This window comes from Triturus cristatus, chromosome 5_2 (assembly GCF_964204655.1).
Source record: "Triturus cristatus chromosome 5_2, aTriCri1.1, whole genome shotgun sequence".
In the NCBI taxonomy this organism is placed as follows: Eukaryota; Metazoa; Chordata; class Amphibia; order Caudata; family Salamandridae; genus Triturus; species Triturus cristatus.
In genome coordinates, this window is record NC_140588.1 from 809,987,184 (window position 1) to 810,004,898 (window position 17,715).

A 17,715-nucleotide genomic window follows, 5' to 3' on the forward strand; every position below is an offset into this window, starting at 1 on the left:
CAAAAAATAAACTGTGTTCCAACCCCACACCACCTTCCCAATAACTCACTTTAAAATACTCCACGGGGGGCTTATCCATTTAATGTTTGACAACAGCCCTTGAAACAGACTTCCAGTAGAACATCACAACCCATCCAGCCTAATACTGTTCAGAGAACAACTCAAGGATCTCCTGCCAACACCCAACCTACCAACATGTGATATGTCTACTCAAGACTCACTAGTTTCCCCAACTTATTGATCATCAGCCCAAAGGTAAGACCTACCTCTTTCTTCAACCTACTGTCCTGCAGAAACAATCCAAGGTGTCTTCCACAAAATTTCTCTAAATCGATAAAGACAAAGACAACTAGTCACAAACATAACCTTTCACACTGTTCAGCTTTCTATTCCAGGGTGTCTGAGAGACTGACAGACAGACTCACGTTCACTGTAGAGTGAGCCTCAGCAATTCTCTTGCAAATTGACAGAGACAAGGCATTTGATCAAGTGCACTGGCCTTTTTCTATGGGAAATACTGGATGAGGTAAGTCTGGGTCCATGATTCAAAACATGAGAATTGTGCAACTATTCTAGCTCTGCAGCTCAGAAGCTGAGCTGGACTTTCACTTCATCCTAAAGAAATGGACTGACATCCTCCCCAAAATGTACACCTTCTCATTCTGTGCCTCAGTAAAAGAAGCAATGCTTAAGGTGACACACTATCGGTACTACACCCCAGCCAAAAGGTGAAATGGAAACTCAACAGTCCAAATGGCTGTAAATGCAACTTCGGACACCCAGACAGACTGACTCATCTCCTCTGGTTCTGTCCCAAACTCAAACGCTACTGGTAGGCCGTCTTAAAGATATCAATGAAATGTTTGCAACAGATATACCCTGTCTTTCTAGCTACATCCTACTGAGCCTCCCCAATGCCCCAACACACTGCCTACACTCTAACAAAGGGAAGGCAATAATAATGGATTTTGGCTTTGTGTGGGGCTAAACATGTCATCAAAACCAAATGGGGCACAGATACGTTGCCATCTCACTTTGACTGGCTGCATAAACTGTGGGACCTCACAGGGATGGAAAAGCTTACTGCTTCCCTGTAGAACAAGTTGCTACACTTTGACAAAATGAGGGGCCCATGCATCCAGTCTCTGGCACAGGACTTTTGGGAACTTACTAGTCCTCTTTACTTATGAGTACGCCAGCTCACAGGGCGAGGGGGCACGCCTGATCAGCAATACAAAGACTGACCGCAGTGGGTATGATGCACTAAACGACCCAGCATGCTGACACTGAATACATTGCGAAAGAGCTAATTCTGGTGAGAGAGGCTATGCTCCCTGGGTGACAACCACTGATATTTTATACCTCCCCTGCCGCCTTTCCCAGTGCCCCCTGGTATCCTCCCTTCCTCACCTTCTATCTCCTTCTTCTGTTCTCCCACTGTTCTACCTCGTCGGCCTTTGGATTTAGGTAAGAGTATTTGTTGCTGGATAAATGATTAAAAAGTTCTGAACCATAAAAGATCAACGGCTCGGCAAAATATTTACATTTTACCATTATTAATATAATATTCCATCAACACAAGTAAAATTCTAAGTGGTGTACGTCAATAAGAAGCACTATTTACAAGGAGAATAAAGCAATTAAAAATATTTTAGGGAAAAAGCCAAGACCTAATTATATCAAGCAGAATAGGATATGCCACCAAATACTTAAATATTTTATAAATAAAGATATTTTAACTGCACCAAGATTGAAGAAAAGTACATTCAGGTTTATCAGTGTGATGGTAAATGTGAGCCTTAAATGTCAAATAATCAATGTATTAAGAGTTATCAGCTTGGGAAGTTAAATCCCTGACACAGAAGTGGATTTTAATTATGGAATATGCAGAAGTGGTCCATGAGCCTTAATGAATGAACCTCGATCCCGCTGAGCTGTCTGAGAAGGTAGCACTGTCGGGGATACAGTAGTGGCTGATCACACATGTACTGAACACTGGAAAACCAACTCATGTAAAGGGAATACTGTTCTCCTCTCCCTTCGGTGATCCTTTATCTAATTTTCATCCTTTACCCATTGTATCTCGAAATTTCTCTTTCTGCATTATTTCTCTCTTTTGAAAAGTATTTTCAGAAGCATTCTCCCCTTTCCCTTTGTCTTTCAATGGCTCTCTCTTTTATTTTTTCACTGTCTTTATAGGTTTCCAGTCACCTCCAACCCTTTTCCTATTTGTGATCTTTTTACCCTTTCTTTCTTTATCTTTTTCAACATTTTTTATCACCTCTCTCATCCATCTTCGGCCCATCTCTCGATCTATTTGAAGGGATTTCTTTCACTCTCTCCTAGGTTGTCTAACATTACCTTTCTCTCTGTGCTCATCCTCTCTTTATCTATCCCCTGGCATCGGTCCACACAACACAATCTACCATCTCTGGCTTCTTTAAATTTCTCTGCACAACATATTTTGATGAGGTTCAACAGAAATAGAACAAATTGTTTTTCAGCGATCCTTACAAAACTCAAAATTCATATGCTCTCTCTCGTGGCTTAGCTGAGTGTCTCACTCATTCTCAGCGGTGCCTTGTTTGCTCTTGTGGGTCTCTTTCATTCTTTATGTGGCTCTCTGGGTTTCCCAGGCTCTTTTTATACTTTCTCTTTGGAGCTTTCTTTCACCTTTTGATCTTGTATTCTTTCATACGCCAGAGTGTTTGTTTCCTAAGTGCAAATTAGTACTTTTCCCATAGCTCTAATCCTGTTTTCTTTCTCACATGCACTCATTTGTGCACTTTAAACATTACTTTTTTCTTCTCTGTTTATTAAGGTTTCCCAGATTTGTGGTCTTATATTTTCGCTGTTACTCTCAAACACTGTAAACTTATTTCACTCTCCTTTGGTCTGCGGAACTCTCAGATAACCCACTTCACCTCAAGGCAACGCTTATGATAAAGTGTTTCTTTTTTCTGTATTTCTACAGTCTCAAAGGCATTACTGTACAAATGTACCAACCTCAAAAAGATTAAACTATGACTTGGACTAGTTGAGATTTAAATTCATGAACAACAGATAACAAAACATGTCTTCTCCTTTGATCTCACTGTATCTTCTCTCTCACTTTCTCCCTCTTGTTGCAGGTATTCTGCTCATGCACATAACTGTGTGCAGGAAACCAGGACCTCAGTGAATTGTGGTGTACCAAAAACTCACCTCAGTACCCAGAACCCTATCCAACTAGCATCAGTGTCTCATTCGTTCTCCATATCATCTCGAAACTACCATTTATTAGACAACCCAGAACAAGCGACTTAGAGTACTCTCAGGAATCAGAAACGCCTTTTTGTTATTATTCTCATATCAGTCCACAACAAGAGTAATCAGAGTCACGGTAAAGTTTAAAATGTTTATTTTTAACTACGTGTTCTAAGGTGCAGTACTTTGGCTAACATAAGCAGACAAATGATTAAAAACAAAACCATCAGCATTGTTACAATACCATAGAAAATAAAGGGAGAAATCATATTACAAATGATAGTGGAAAACAACCACCCTCCCTTCAATAGTAAGCTAGTATTATGAAACTAATAGAAGGTCTCTAGGCTTGAATTGGGAACCCCATACCGTAAATATCAGCTTAGGTGAATCACATCACAGGATAAGCTCTGCTCTGTGTCTGGAAAAGGTTTTCTCCAAGTATCTGAATCATGCATGCAAATGCAATATTAAAGGCACCCGAGTTTCAGATATTTGCAGCTGTGTGCGTGTTATGACTAGAGCGTGGGCCGATCAACCTGAATTCAAAAGCATACATTGTTATTTGACATTGACGGCATCTGCACCCAGTGTTCAGACTAAGGTTGCGGAGCACGTCTAGAGATGTAAACAACAGACTGTTCTCATGTGAAGAAAAAGCAAGCAAGCAATTTTCTTGTAATAACAGCTACTTGCAGTGTCGTGTGCAAAAGCAGCAAAGTGGCAAGATGGCGTTTTACATCTAAAGCGCTTATGCTAACATAGCAATGTGTGCACATAGAACGCCGTCTCCACTACACCCTTCCTTGATCAAACCACAAACAAAATAGGGAAGCAAAGTAGGAACACAGAGTTCAAGTTCGATTGAGACAGAACCAAGTTTATGTATTGCCAATCCATACAATTGGTAGTGACAGTTCGAAAAACTTGTTCGAAAAAGTTAAAAATTAAAACGTCCCGCAGGGGTGTGACAGAGTTTAATGTGGAGTAAAAAAGAAAACATTAAAAAATCCGGGTTCGGAGTGGCGGAAGATGGACAACTTCCAAGTTAATCCATCAACGTGTAGGCACAAAAAGTAGCAACTGCCTCTAAGAGAAAGTCATTATAATGTTCTGTAAAAGATTCAGCCATCCAGTCAAGTAAGGTAAATGAATATACATGTTCTTCGCTAATCGGAGCCTCTAGCACAATCAGAGGACAACTTGTGTGTTCGTCAAGATAACTCCTCTCTAAGAAGTCATATGCTGCCGCATATATATCCCAATTCCCTAGGACTCCATGTGCCGCTCCACAGGCCATAATCCCGAGGCCAGAACAGTCCAACTCATGAGCCACTAAGGGACTCATTAGTCGATCATAATCTGGGGCAAGAGACACCGTGTTCGAGAGGCGCAAATCCAGAGGCCATTCGAATGGACAATCTAGGCAATGGAAAACAGGTTGCACACAAGTAAAGTAAGAGTACCGGAAAGATAATCCATAGGCCTCGCGTAAAGTGGCCAGCGGTAATGCTCCATAGTATTCAAGCATCCGGTTGCACAACTGAAACAGCCACGGCGGGTTGTCGTGTGATACAGATCATGCAGCCATTGGGGAGCAAACAAACCAACAGGAGCACACCAGCAGTCAGGGCGAGAATCAATGGTAGCCGGCCTAAGACGCTGGAAAAAACAGAATGAAAAAATGCTGGTAACACACCAAATATTGTTTGGAAGAAGGTCACGAGGCCGGAGCCCACAACTTTGAAAAAATGCACCAAGCCAGTTGTTGACGAAGCATTAAATATAGTATGAATCAGCGCACCGAAATGATGAGGGAGATCAGTATTTAAAAGTGCATGCACCTCGGTGCGGGTGTTTGCCACGTGAAGGACGAAGGTTTCACGGGAGGAAGTCAGAGCGACTTCTTTTTGAGACAATAGAGCCCTTATTCTGCTCATCCTGTTGAACTCTGCTTTCAAGGTTGGGATGGAAGGCCAGATGGATACATCCAGTCTCCCATGCGGGGGTGGGAAAAGGACATTTTTACATCAGACTATGCGTTGCGAGACAGTTACAATGTACAGAATACCCACTAGCATCCCGCAGCATGCCTCATTATTTAAAAGCAAATAGCTACCGTTAGCTAATAATGTAAAAGTGGGTGTAATTGCTGGCACAGTATTTCCCTTCAGAATGCAAGCTAAATTCGGTGCCTGAACGTTGCAGGCGCCATGCAATTGTATGTTCCTACAGACTACTGAGCGATCAAGTGTGGAAGTGCATTCTTCTCCTTTTAAATAAACTTCTTTACCCTCTCTCCTGCTCCTGTACATAAATGGGAGCAACCAAACTTCATGCAGGAAAGCAGTACCCAATGGTTCATATCTGCCTTGGGCATAATGTTTCCTACATGAACTCAACTTAAACAATGGAAACGGCAAGGTGATTAAACCGTGGATAAGCCACACAGCTGAGTTTGATTCAGCCACAGAGAAAGGTAAAGGTTCCAACTTTTCAATATGCAATAATGAGTATGTAGCATCTTTCATTGACATGAACTGTTGTTTTGCAGTCAGATTAAACGGCAGGAATAAAGATGATGTATTCATGTAGTCCCAGGGAACTTTCCCAGCCTTCAATGTTTGTAAAGTCCAAGCAAACTGCATTATAGAACGCAATTGATTTTGACCATGGTATAAAACAGACATATCATCCTGTACAATATCGACAACAGATGAAACAATATTATCTAATGTGTAAATTCTGGAAGAAAGGGTGTTAATGCTATTATCGATGACAGCTAGCGCTTTTTCCAAATTTGCTTGATCAATAGCCCTTATTCAGGATGCAGCTTCAATTTGAGATAATTTCCAAACTTTGTTATAAACAGCATACAGCCATCTTTTGGACCTGCCACCTTCAAGATCCTTAGCAAAATCATCCAAATCTACTTTGTCATTCAATTTTGATAAATGTAGTTTAACAGATGCCAAGGTGGAATGTTGCAGCCAGTTCTTACATAACTTCCCTACAGAATAGGTAGTAACAGAATGGGAAGATTCAAATCGGGGGTCCACTATAACCTGTGTATAGCCAGGGTATAGACCCAGGAAACGATGTTGGTAGGATTCTGAGCTCCTCTGCCATATCAACCACCCCTCAGGGTCTTGGTTGGAAATGTTGAAGGATGTATTAGTAATGAATGACTGCAACGCAACAAGGGACAGATCTGTGTGATTATTCCATTTTGGATAAGCGCCCAGATCAGGTATAGAGGGGGAATTCATTTTTTTTAAGTAGCCAATCCAAAGCAGGTGGTTTGAAAAATGGTAGAATTCAAAAACAACATGTGGTTTGGGATAAGGCAAGCACGATGCAGAGATTCTGTACCTTGTACCTGCCATGCTTTAGAACCCCAAACAGATTTAAGATCAATGGTATCTTTCCACAGCTCATAGCCCCCTATAGCCAATTCATCCATAAAGGACTTGGAATACAATAATATAGTGTGGGTCAATCTAACTTTGGAAGCTGACTTAGCAGCCACTTTAAAATGAAAGACTTCAGGTTCAGATACACTGAAATCAGTAAAATATATAAATTTGTTCAGTAGAGTTTTGGAGCTGCCTTCAATAGGTGCTGGACAATGTTCCCATTGCGTATAATTGACAACATTTCTAAATGTATTTGCTTTATGCAGGAAGTGATTGCCATAGTGTTGGTAGCAAAACAACTCCCCATAATTTGCTGTGTCTAAATATAAATCTTCAGCATCAAAAGCAGCATAATATTTCAAATTAGAAAAAAGAGCCTCTACGGCTTGGACATCCCAATCATCAGAGCGGATGTTTTGTTTAACAACGTCCCCCATAGAAATACGAAGTACATTGAGGACATTAATAATCTCTGTGGGACCATGTATTTGAAATTTAACAGCATCCCATACAATCCCTTCTCACACAGGCCAAGCAGTAATATTCACAAAAGTCTGGTCCCTCTTCATGATGTGTGATGAGGAGTGGGGTGCCAAAGTTCCATCAATTAATCTAATTGTAGATCTTTCGGTGTCCATTTACTAGACAAAAAAACACAACAACTAATTTAATGGACATAAACAAAAAAATAGTTATGAGCACCAGCCAAATGTAAGTCCAAGGGGGAATTAAAAAATGTCTTTTAAACCAAGCAGCAAAAAAAGAAATTTTCGATGGGGCATTGGAAGTAACAGAGTTAGTGTCAAATGAAAAATGAAACCGGTCAACTGCACTTGAATGTAAACCAGGCAACGACACATCTGTGGGATAAGTATACTCAGTATCTTCAGTTGGACCACCAGCCGGTGGAGGCAATAAAGGATTAGTAACTGTATGCATCTCGATGGCAATGTCAGGCCTGTTGGTAGTTGCCTGAGCCAAAACAGAATTTCTCAGCATTGCTGGACAAGAGACCGCTGGAGTCATACTAAGAAGAATTGGCCACTCGTTGTAGTTTGACATTGTCAATGGAGATGTACCTGTTATCCTTGCGACGAGGAAGAGGAGGTAAAATGACTGTTATTGTACCCTGCATGCCAAGCCCTGGTCCCGGACCACGATAAGCGGGGCCAAACTCCTTCTTGTTCTCCACCTTCTCACGGATCAGGTCACCAACTCGAGGTAGCCAGCCAACTACCGGAATCTGAAGTGCAGCATCCATCAGTTGTGGAGGGCAAGTGTTCCTGTGCAAGACTGTCTCTGGTCTCTTGTAGATTCTGTAATACAGCACAGTGATCATCTACGTCAAAGGGTGCGGCTGATGCCGCCATGTCTAGACCATCACGGTCCGGGACAAACATCTTTATGCCAAAGAGCATTTCGTATGGGGTCCGCCCACCCAGAAACCTTCTAATGAGATTTTTAAGTGCACGTTGAATGCTATACAGATGGACCAACCAGTTCCTGCCAGTACCTAAAACCCTAGCTGTCAGGGATTGTTTTAAGTCACGGTTCATTTGCTCTACAACACTATTGCCCTCAGGCCGGTATGGAGATGAAAATTTGACTTGGACCCCCAAAGATCTCATGGCTTCTTTGTACGCCTTAGAGGCAAACGCAGGACCTTGGTCAGAATGAAGGGTACCACATGCAAAAATTCCCACAAAGACACGCAAATCCCTGATGACAGTTCGGGCATCAGCACTCCGTTGTGGCCAGACCCATGGTAAACGTGTGCACAAATCCACTGCAACTAAGATATACTTATACGCAGTATCAGAGGAGAAAGGACCGCAGTGATCTAAATAAACGCATCCAAGTGATTTATTAGATATGTACAACTATGTTTGAGGTGGGTGCGCAGCAGTTGAAGGTTTTATCTGCTGGCAAATGTCACAATTTAGAACATAAGCACGTGTCTGTTTAGACGATCCACGCCACCAGTAACGTTGTTGTAAGAGAGTAGCAGTCGCCGAAACGCCGGCATGGGCAGAAGCCATACCTTCATGAGCTGCTATTATCAAGGAAAGTCTGCAGTCTGCGTTGGGAATCAATCTGTCACCAACGCCGTTAATTCTCACATAGGGAACTTTATCAGGACTTAAATGATAAGAGTATTTAGAAGGGAAACCTCTAGGGTAATCGCTTTCCTTCTCTGTTGCAGCAATAGCTGCCAAGATGTCATCATCAATCATACTTTTGGATCTTGTAACTGCTGCTACTAGATATGTTGCCACTGCTGTTTTCGCTGCTTCATCAGCTAAGCTGTTTCCGACAGCGTGGACACCTACTCGCTGGTGCCCAAGAGTATGATTGTGCTAAAAGAATAAATTGTCGTTGAAAGACTGAACACAGTAAAAAGAGTCACTCACTATAAGAGTAGTAACTCGAGGATCAGCAAATTCCAGTGCAAGTACAGAGCACGTAGCTCTGCCAACTGGGCAGTACAATCACCCACTGTCTGCGTGTGCACGACATCAGATTTGAATTAACCATTTATGAAAGTACCAGCCACTATAACGCAGGCCGCTGAATAAGCATGCTTAGAACACCGTCGCTGGTTGTGCCGAACCGTCTGTGTTAATGTCACAATAGTAATCCTCAAGCGGGCGCAAGGACAGAGGAGCTGGATGAACAAATTCATACTGCAAATACTCCAGAGTCTGCAATGAGGCATCAAAGATGTAAGTGACATCCGGCGATGTCAAAGAAGTGGTCCATCATATCCAACGTGGATGCAAAGCTTTAGAATTTGGTGCACTGGCTTTCGTTACTGCCTCTAGGGCAGGATACGGTGTGACAGCCAACATGCGTTTCCCCTGCGACAGCGCTCTCTCTTTCAGAATCACCATCTGCACTGCAGTCAAAGCTTTTTCGACAGTGAAAAAGCACATTTCAGCCGAAGTGTACAAGTGTGATTTGTAAGCAATGGGGACTGTGTCGCCCTTATTGAACGTTAAGTACGTGAATCCCAATGCGCCAAGCACAATTCTTATTACCCGGTTAGTGTGGTTATCACGCGTCAGTAAGTATTTCGAAGCAAGAAGATCAGCCTGCAAATATTGCAGAATAGCTGAATGTTCTGGCAGCCAGTTCGATTTGGAAAAAGTAGGCTGTACTAAGGCATATTTTGGCTTGATAAGCTGGGCAAAATTGGGAATGTAGGTACGCCTGAAATAAAAAAAAAAACAGCAAAGATTGTAATTTCTTCAGTGTTGTCGGAGCACGCAAACATGCGCACTTCTCCAGGAATTGAGGTGCTAAACCTCATCCTTCGTTGTTGAGTTCATAGCCCAAAAACAACACTGTGTGCTCTGCAATGTGCGACTTTGCAAAGTTAAATTTGTAACCGAAGTCCGCAAACATGACAATGATGCGGTCAACGCCACACAGATGCGGCCATAATTCGTCATCCGTGAGATAGATATCATCAACATACGAGTACGCATCAGGGTCAATGCTCTCTAACAGAGAGACTACACGTGCGGCAAAGAAGCCTGGACTGTTTTTATAGCCCATGGCTAATCTTTTAAACTGCTTTTGTTTGATGCCAGAAGTAAAGGCTGTCCATTGAATACTAATCGAGGACAGATTATGGCTATGAAAGCCATTGGAGATGTCAAGTGTGGATTTAAACCTTTTTCTCATGAGACTATCAACGAGGGCAGAACTGTGGGTATTCTGTACCGTGCATGTCCGACAATGAGAGTTCAAATGCCGGTAATCCAAAACTAGGCGGTACGACCCATCAGGTTTGGTTACAGTGAATAAAGGATTATTCATGGGTGACTCACATGTTTCAATACCACCTTGATATTCCAATTGTTCAAGGATTTCTGCGACGTGAGATCTAGCTTCGTGGCGCATGGGATATTGGGGTTGGGGCTGGGGCACAGATCGTAATGGAATCTCATGGCTTGGCAACAACTTATCCCACCCAACCTGAGTACGGTACAATGTCGGAGCAAGTACCTGAGCCCACTCTTCTGCAAAGTTCTGAGCCTGATCCTTCAGCACAGTGTGCACAAAAGATGGGAGGATTACCTCCTCCCCTCTAGGCGCTGCCAAAACGAAAGCTGGGTGCCAGTCTGCCTCTGCTAACAGAATGTCATATGTAGAGGTCAGATTTTCCCAAAAAATCCCTTTTATGGTACGTTGTATGTCACCTTCTATTAAAAGGAATATGTCATATAGTCTATCAGGGGGAGTCACTCTAGTTTCATTAGTTTCTACAGTAATGAATGTGTCAGTTGCTTTCGCCTTCAGATATGGACGCAGTGCTTGCCGCACTACTGTAACCACCGCTGCGCTGTCTAGCAGAGCTAGTGCCCATGTCAGGTTCAGAAGCTGCGTTCTCACTATCACAGCAACTTTCTTCTTTTGAATTGGGGGTCGTTGTCGTGCAAATTCATCCTGCTTGCCTTTACCATCAGTCTGGTGGGGCTGTTCACATCCTTGTTGGGCAACCCGACCTTTGCCACGTTCTCCTCCACTGGACTGTGAGACCGATGTTTCCTGTGAAGAACTAGGAGAACATTGTTCAGGAACCTGAAATCTATCAGGAGACCTAATCCTAGTGCGATCGCGCAAATCATATATGCGGGCCGAGACCCCTGCTTCTGTTGCTGCTTCCCCTGTTTTTTAGCTATCCAATTTGTTTAGGAAAAGCTGGACAGTCATCTTTAGAAGACGTCCCGGTCTTAGTTTGCGGTTGCGTAGTTGTTGTTTGAACAAAAGGCTTAACCCCCAAACTATTGCGGCCAACGGTCTTATAAGCCTCCACAATAATTTTTGGTAACTGCCGGGGCTTATCGACGTCGGCGACGAGGCGCAGCTCATTCGACACTTGAAAGTTAGCCGCATCTCCCTTGACGTTAGCAAGGATGAGCGTGGCAACTACGTCGAACACGCTGACAAACCTCATCCCTAACTCGACCGCCGCCTCCGGACTGTGTTGATCCTGAACACGCTTGATCACGGAGGGCAGTACAGCCATAGACGGGGTGCCGAAGCACTTCAAATAGAACACTTTACCCCATTTATCACAATCAGCTACCTCTAGGACTAAGTCTTTCTGAAAACTAATGGTGAGGATCCTGTATTTTTCCACTGGAGTAGAATTCGGAAAAACTGCTTCCAGCTGGTCAAATATTTCAGCAAGCCAATAAGGCATATTGTCCTTATTCTGGGGGCGCTTGCCCATTACTGAATTAACCATGATGGGACTAATAGTAATCCCGGCTGGGCCAGCTGGTTGTGCCACAACCCCAGGTGCCCCCACCTGGACATTGCATGAAACATATTGCACTAAAGCCCTATGTACCAAAATTAGGGCGGTATGGAGTTGACGTAACTCATCCACCGGGGCTTGTAAATAACATGGATGTGGTGTAAACCCGGCCAAGACTGGCCAACTGGCCCCTGGAATAGACAAGGGACCTAAACAAACCGGTGTAACCGTGTGGAGGAGGGCGCCATTGAACCAAATACGATGCTGCCAAGCAGAAATTGGAATTTCCTGCGTCCTATATGGCGTGTAATTAGCCGGGACTGCCGTAGGAGTATATGAGTGAAACGTATTATCATCCGCATTCACTGCCAGCAAAGTATCCCATGAGTAAAACAGCTCATAGGGATGCGATGCATCGACACTCACTACAAAGATAATAGACATCCCATCGTCAGGAACCCCGAACTGCGTCAAATGACGCCGGAGAGGTGCGCGACTATGCGCTGCAATAGCGACTTCAGCCATAAGGACACAGAGAAGAAAAACAATCTATATAAACTGTTGCACAAAAAGGGTATAAGATAAAACAAAACCTTTTTATTTGTCAAGCTTGAGAGAACCTATATATTAACTATTTAGGTAGGTTTAAACCGTCACTCCCATTTCTGTTTGACCCTGCACTTTGTTGTCCAGCCCTCAGCTCAACGCACAGAAGCACTTTATCCAGAGCCCCTGGAGGGGCTTGAAAGGCAGCGCGGCGGTCAGGCGACGCGGGAGGCGCGGTCTAGGCACGGGCGAAGACCGGGCCAAGACGGGCCCGTCTTAGCCCGTCATAGACCGACAGAGGCCGGGCCGGGCCACAGCTCTATCATCCTTATCCTCGTAGCAAGGTACTGTGACTTAGTGACATTTTTGCTAGTAACACGGCATATGGAAAAGAACTTTGTAGTCATTTCCTATTGACTTTGAATTAAGCAGAATTCTTGCTCTGATGTTATTTACTCTTAAGGGAGCTTTCGAAGGGCATTAAGTCTTCCGAAAAGTACTGACTACAGCTACTTCTATCTTCCATTTTTGCTTCTGTAAAAGTTATTATTAGTTGATATTAGTGATCTGTTTGTGATACATTTAACATGGGGAAGAGAAAAATAATGAGTACTCAGAATAAGAAGCTAGCTAAATCAGGAGAGCATTGCCGCCAGTCTCTACTTAACTATCTCACTGGAGATGTAGGTGCCACAGAATGGCAGATTACCACGGTTGAAGAGGCTTTAAAACCCGGGGCGGATGAGAGCGCTACGGTGATAGATAGTTCTAATTTACATGAGGTTCAGAGAAGTACTCTGGGTACAAATGGCTGTGTGGTGAATATTTCTGACCACTCGTCAGGCAGTGAGCAGGAGTATGATGCACAGCCGAATAAGCGAGCTAGGAATCCGGATAATTGCCCTAGTACCCCCGAGGTCTCGGGCCCTTCAACTGAAAGGCTCTCTCCTAAGACTCACAAAAGGGCCCCCAAAAGGGTAAAGTCCACTCCAGCTACTAAATCTGAAAACTGGGAAAAATCAGTAATTAGCTCAAATATGCACACTCAGAGTGAGGTAGGGAAGTTAAAAGTAAAGCTGGATGCTCTGGATACATTGATCAGAGAAAGTTTATGTAGTCTGACAACTAGAATAGGCACTATGGAGGCAACCTTAGTCAAATGTTTGGATATAATTCAGTCATCACTACCTGACAGAATGTGTTTGCCTGGTTACATTATTAATCATGACCACTATAATAATACTCTCAAGTCAAATGACATTGGTTGTGTTATAGCTACACATAACGCCCCTAAATATGTGCCCCCTACCATTACTCAACAAACCCCTCCTGCTAATACTGAGGTACACCTATCCGCTATTTCACCAGTTGTGATCAAGCCTACACTTATTCCACCTTTAGTAAATACAAATTGTGCGACCATGACTTAGGAGACGCAACACATCACATACCTAGATTTACCGCCAGCTGTTACACCGTATGTAGTGGTGTTAGTTAACGTAACCACATTAGCAGATGAGACGGTAGAATCTTGGGAGAATTTAAGGATAAGCCCTTACAGTGGCTCGGCACCAGGACAGGTTTAACGGAGAATTTATTTGATGAGTTTAAGACGGCAAGGAGGGTGGGATGGCTGGGAAGATAGCCCAAAAAACTTTGAGGGGACTGTGTTGTATTGTCATTTAAAACTCCAAGTCTAGTGAGACTGATACTGAGTAGAATTGGAGATAATTTTATGGGAGGCTCACATATGAGTGCTGTTCCTCTAGGATACTTTTACCAATTCCTACACAGGAATAATCCTAGGTCTAACTGGGAAAATCTCCCACACAGGAATAATCCTAGGTCTAACTGGGAAAATCTCACCCCGCTCTATAGGAGACAGTTTAACATTCCTACCCAAAACCGTTTGGATAGACTGAACCAGTTCGAAGAAGTGGATTGCCTGAGTCTAGAGGACTCTATTCAAGGTGTAACAACTAGAGGCTTGGAGGATTGCTGCATCAAGGGCCCTTTAATAACGAGTCCCAGTGTCACAAAAGTAGAACAACCACTCCAAGTGACATTGGTAAACATAGAAGCAGCTGACGCCATTAACATAGAGAAGGTGGATGCTTTGGAACATACTCCCATGCCCCATAATGAATTTATACCATCGCTTGTTGAGGGAATTGGGGAGAGACTGGTAGCAAAGGGAGGAATGTTAAATGCCAGATTATGTTTTGGAATGTGGCTGGTTTGAAAACAAATGTGACCAATAAAGTATGGGTGGCTTATGTGAACAATTATGACATATTAAGTATGCAGGAAATCTGGGTGGAAGAGCCAATCCATACGTGTGGCTTTAAAACGTTTCATACCCCAGCAATCAGGTCTATTTAAGGTAGAGCAAAAGGGGGACTCTGTACCTACATTTCCAACCATCTAAATACAAGGAAAGTTGAACTAGTTGTAAGTAATAGATACTATCAAATTGTTAGTATGCAAGTAGATCAGTCATCCTGTGTGATAATATAGAATTTTTATAACAACTCCTCCTCGGAAACGCTCGAGGAAACATTTAGAAGTTTGAGTAGAGATGTGATCAACCTGCAAACACAGATAACCAAAGATGTTTTTGTTGTTTGGGATGGGGATTTTAATTGCTTTCGATGTCAAAATGGTGATAAGGGTGTCTGTGGGATAACATATGGAAAAGACATTAGTTTTTCGCACTTCTCCCATACAGCACATGGAGACCTCCTGCAGTGAGGGCTGCAATTTAGATACATACATTGCTATGTTGGCATAAGCGCGTTAGATGTTAGAAAGCCATCTTGCCCCTTTTGCTGCCTTTGCACACGACACTGCAGATACATGTTATTATTTGAAAACTGCTTGCTCGCCTTTTTCTTCACATGAGAACTGTCTGTTGTTCACATCCCTAGACATGCGCTGCGACCTTGGCCTGAACATTGTGTAAAGAAACAGTCTGGGTCACCAGACAATGCATGTTTTTGAGTTCAGGTTGATCGGCACACTATTTAGCCATAACACGCACGTAGCTGCAACTACCTGAAAGTTAATATTGCAGACTGCATGCTTTACACACATTCGGAAGAAGAGCTTTCCCAGGAGCAGAGTACACCTGATCCTGTGATGTGATTCCACTAAGCTGATCTTTATGGTATGGGGTTCCCCATTCAAGCCTAGAGACCTTCTATTAGTCTAATAATATTAGTTTACTAGCGAAAGGAAGGTGGCTGTATTCCACTGTCATTTATACTATGATTTCTCCTTTCATTTTCTATGGTATTGTAACAATGCTGATGGTTTTGATTTTAATCATTTGTCTGCTTATGTTAGCCAAAGTACTGCATCTTAGGACACGTAGTTTATAAAATAAACCTTTTAAACTTTACCGTGTCTCTGATTTCTTTTGTTGTGGACTGATATGAGAATAATTACGAACAGGTATTTCTGATTCCCACCATTCCTGAGAGTACTCTAAGTCGCTTGTTCTGGGTTGTCTATACATTGGGACCTCCGTGATAATACGGATAATGAATGGGACACTGATGCTGGTCAGATAGAGGTTCTGGGTTCTGAGGTGAGTGTTTGGTACACCACAATTCACGGAGGTCCTGGTTTCCTGCGCATAGTTCTGTGCATGAGCAGAATCCCTGCAACATGGCGCACCTAACGTTTGGTCTTTTGATTTGAAACACCTTAGTAGTGCTTATATTAGTCCACGACTCCCTCACTCTTGTTTCCGGATAACGGGAGTGACAAATTTTACCTACCTATTGGTAGCCTATAGGTTCTTTCAAACTTGTTAATTAAAAAGGTATCTTATCTTTCTGAACCCTTGTGCTACTGTAAAATCAGTTGCCGTTTTTCTCTGTGTCCTTATGGCAGTCGAAATTGCAGCATATAGCCGTGCACCTCTGCGACGTCATTTGACGCAGTATGGGGTGCCGGACGATGGGATGGCCGTTATTTTTGTGGTGAGTGCTGATGGCTCCCACCCTTATGAATTGTTTTACTCTTGGGTGACGCTGCCAGCAGTGAATGCGGATGATAAAACGTTTCACTCGTTTACTCACACGTGGGTCCCAGCAAATTATACGCCATACAGGACGCTAGAGATTCCCCTTTCAGCCTGGCAGCATAGCATTTGGTTTAATGGCGCCCTTCCCCATGCGGTTGCGCTGGCTAGACTCGGCCTTTTGTCAATTCCAGGGGCCACGTGGCCGGTGCTGGACGTATTTAGGCCTCACCCCCGATATTTGACTCTTGCGGTGGATGAGTTGCGTACGCTCCATGCAACCCTCATTTCAGTATATAGGTCTTTAGTGCAATACGTCTCACGCAACATGCAGGTGGGGGCACCTGCTGTTGTGGGACTACCAGCTGGTCATCCTGCGGTTGTTATTAGCCCCGTCATAGTTAATTCAGTGATGGGCAAGCGCCCCCAGAATAAGGTTGATTTACCTTATTGGCTTGCCGAGAAATTTGACCAACTGGAGGCTCTTTTTTCCACACACTACCGCTGTGGAGAAACACAGAATCCTCACCATTAGTTTACCGAAAGACTTAGTCCCAGAAGTGTCCGATTGTGACAACTGGGGTAAGGTTTTTGCCGCGGTCTATTCGAAGTGCTTCGGCACTCCGTCTATGGCTGTGCTTCCCTCCGTCATTAAACGTGTTCAAGATAACCACGGTCCGGAGGCGGCTGTAGAGTTGGGAATGCGGCTTGTCGGAGTGTTCGACGTAGTTGCCTCTCTCGTCCTTGGTAATCTCAAGGGAGATGCAGTACAATTTCAAGTGGCTAATGGCTTAGCCCGCGTCGACGAACTCGATAAGCCCAAAGAGTTGCCTAAAATTATTGCAGAGGCTTATAGAACTATAGGCCGCAGTAGTTTAGGGGTTAAACCGACTATTATCATTCGTGACTTGATACAACAAACTAAGGTGAGCTCGTCTGTCAAAGACGATCGTCCAAATTTTCCAAAACAAAATTGGCAACAAAAGAAACAGGGAAAGCAGCAACAGAAACAGGGGTCTCGTCCTGCGTCTCCCACGCAGCCGACTAGTGAGCGCACATACGATTTGCGCGATCGCTCCAGTATTAAGTCGCCTGATAGATTTCAGGTTACTGAACGCTCTCCTCGTTCTTCTCAGGAGTCATCGTCCTCACAGTCCGGTGGAGGAGAAAGTGGCACAGGTCGGGGTGCCCAACAAGGACGTGAGCAGCCC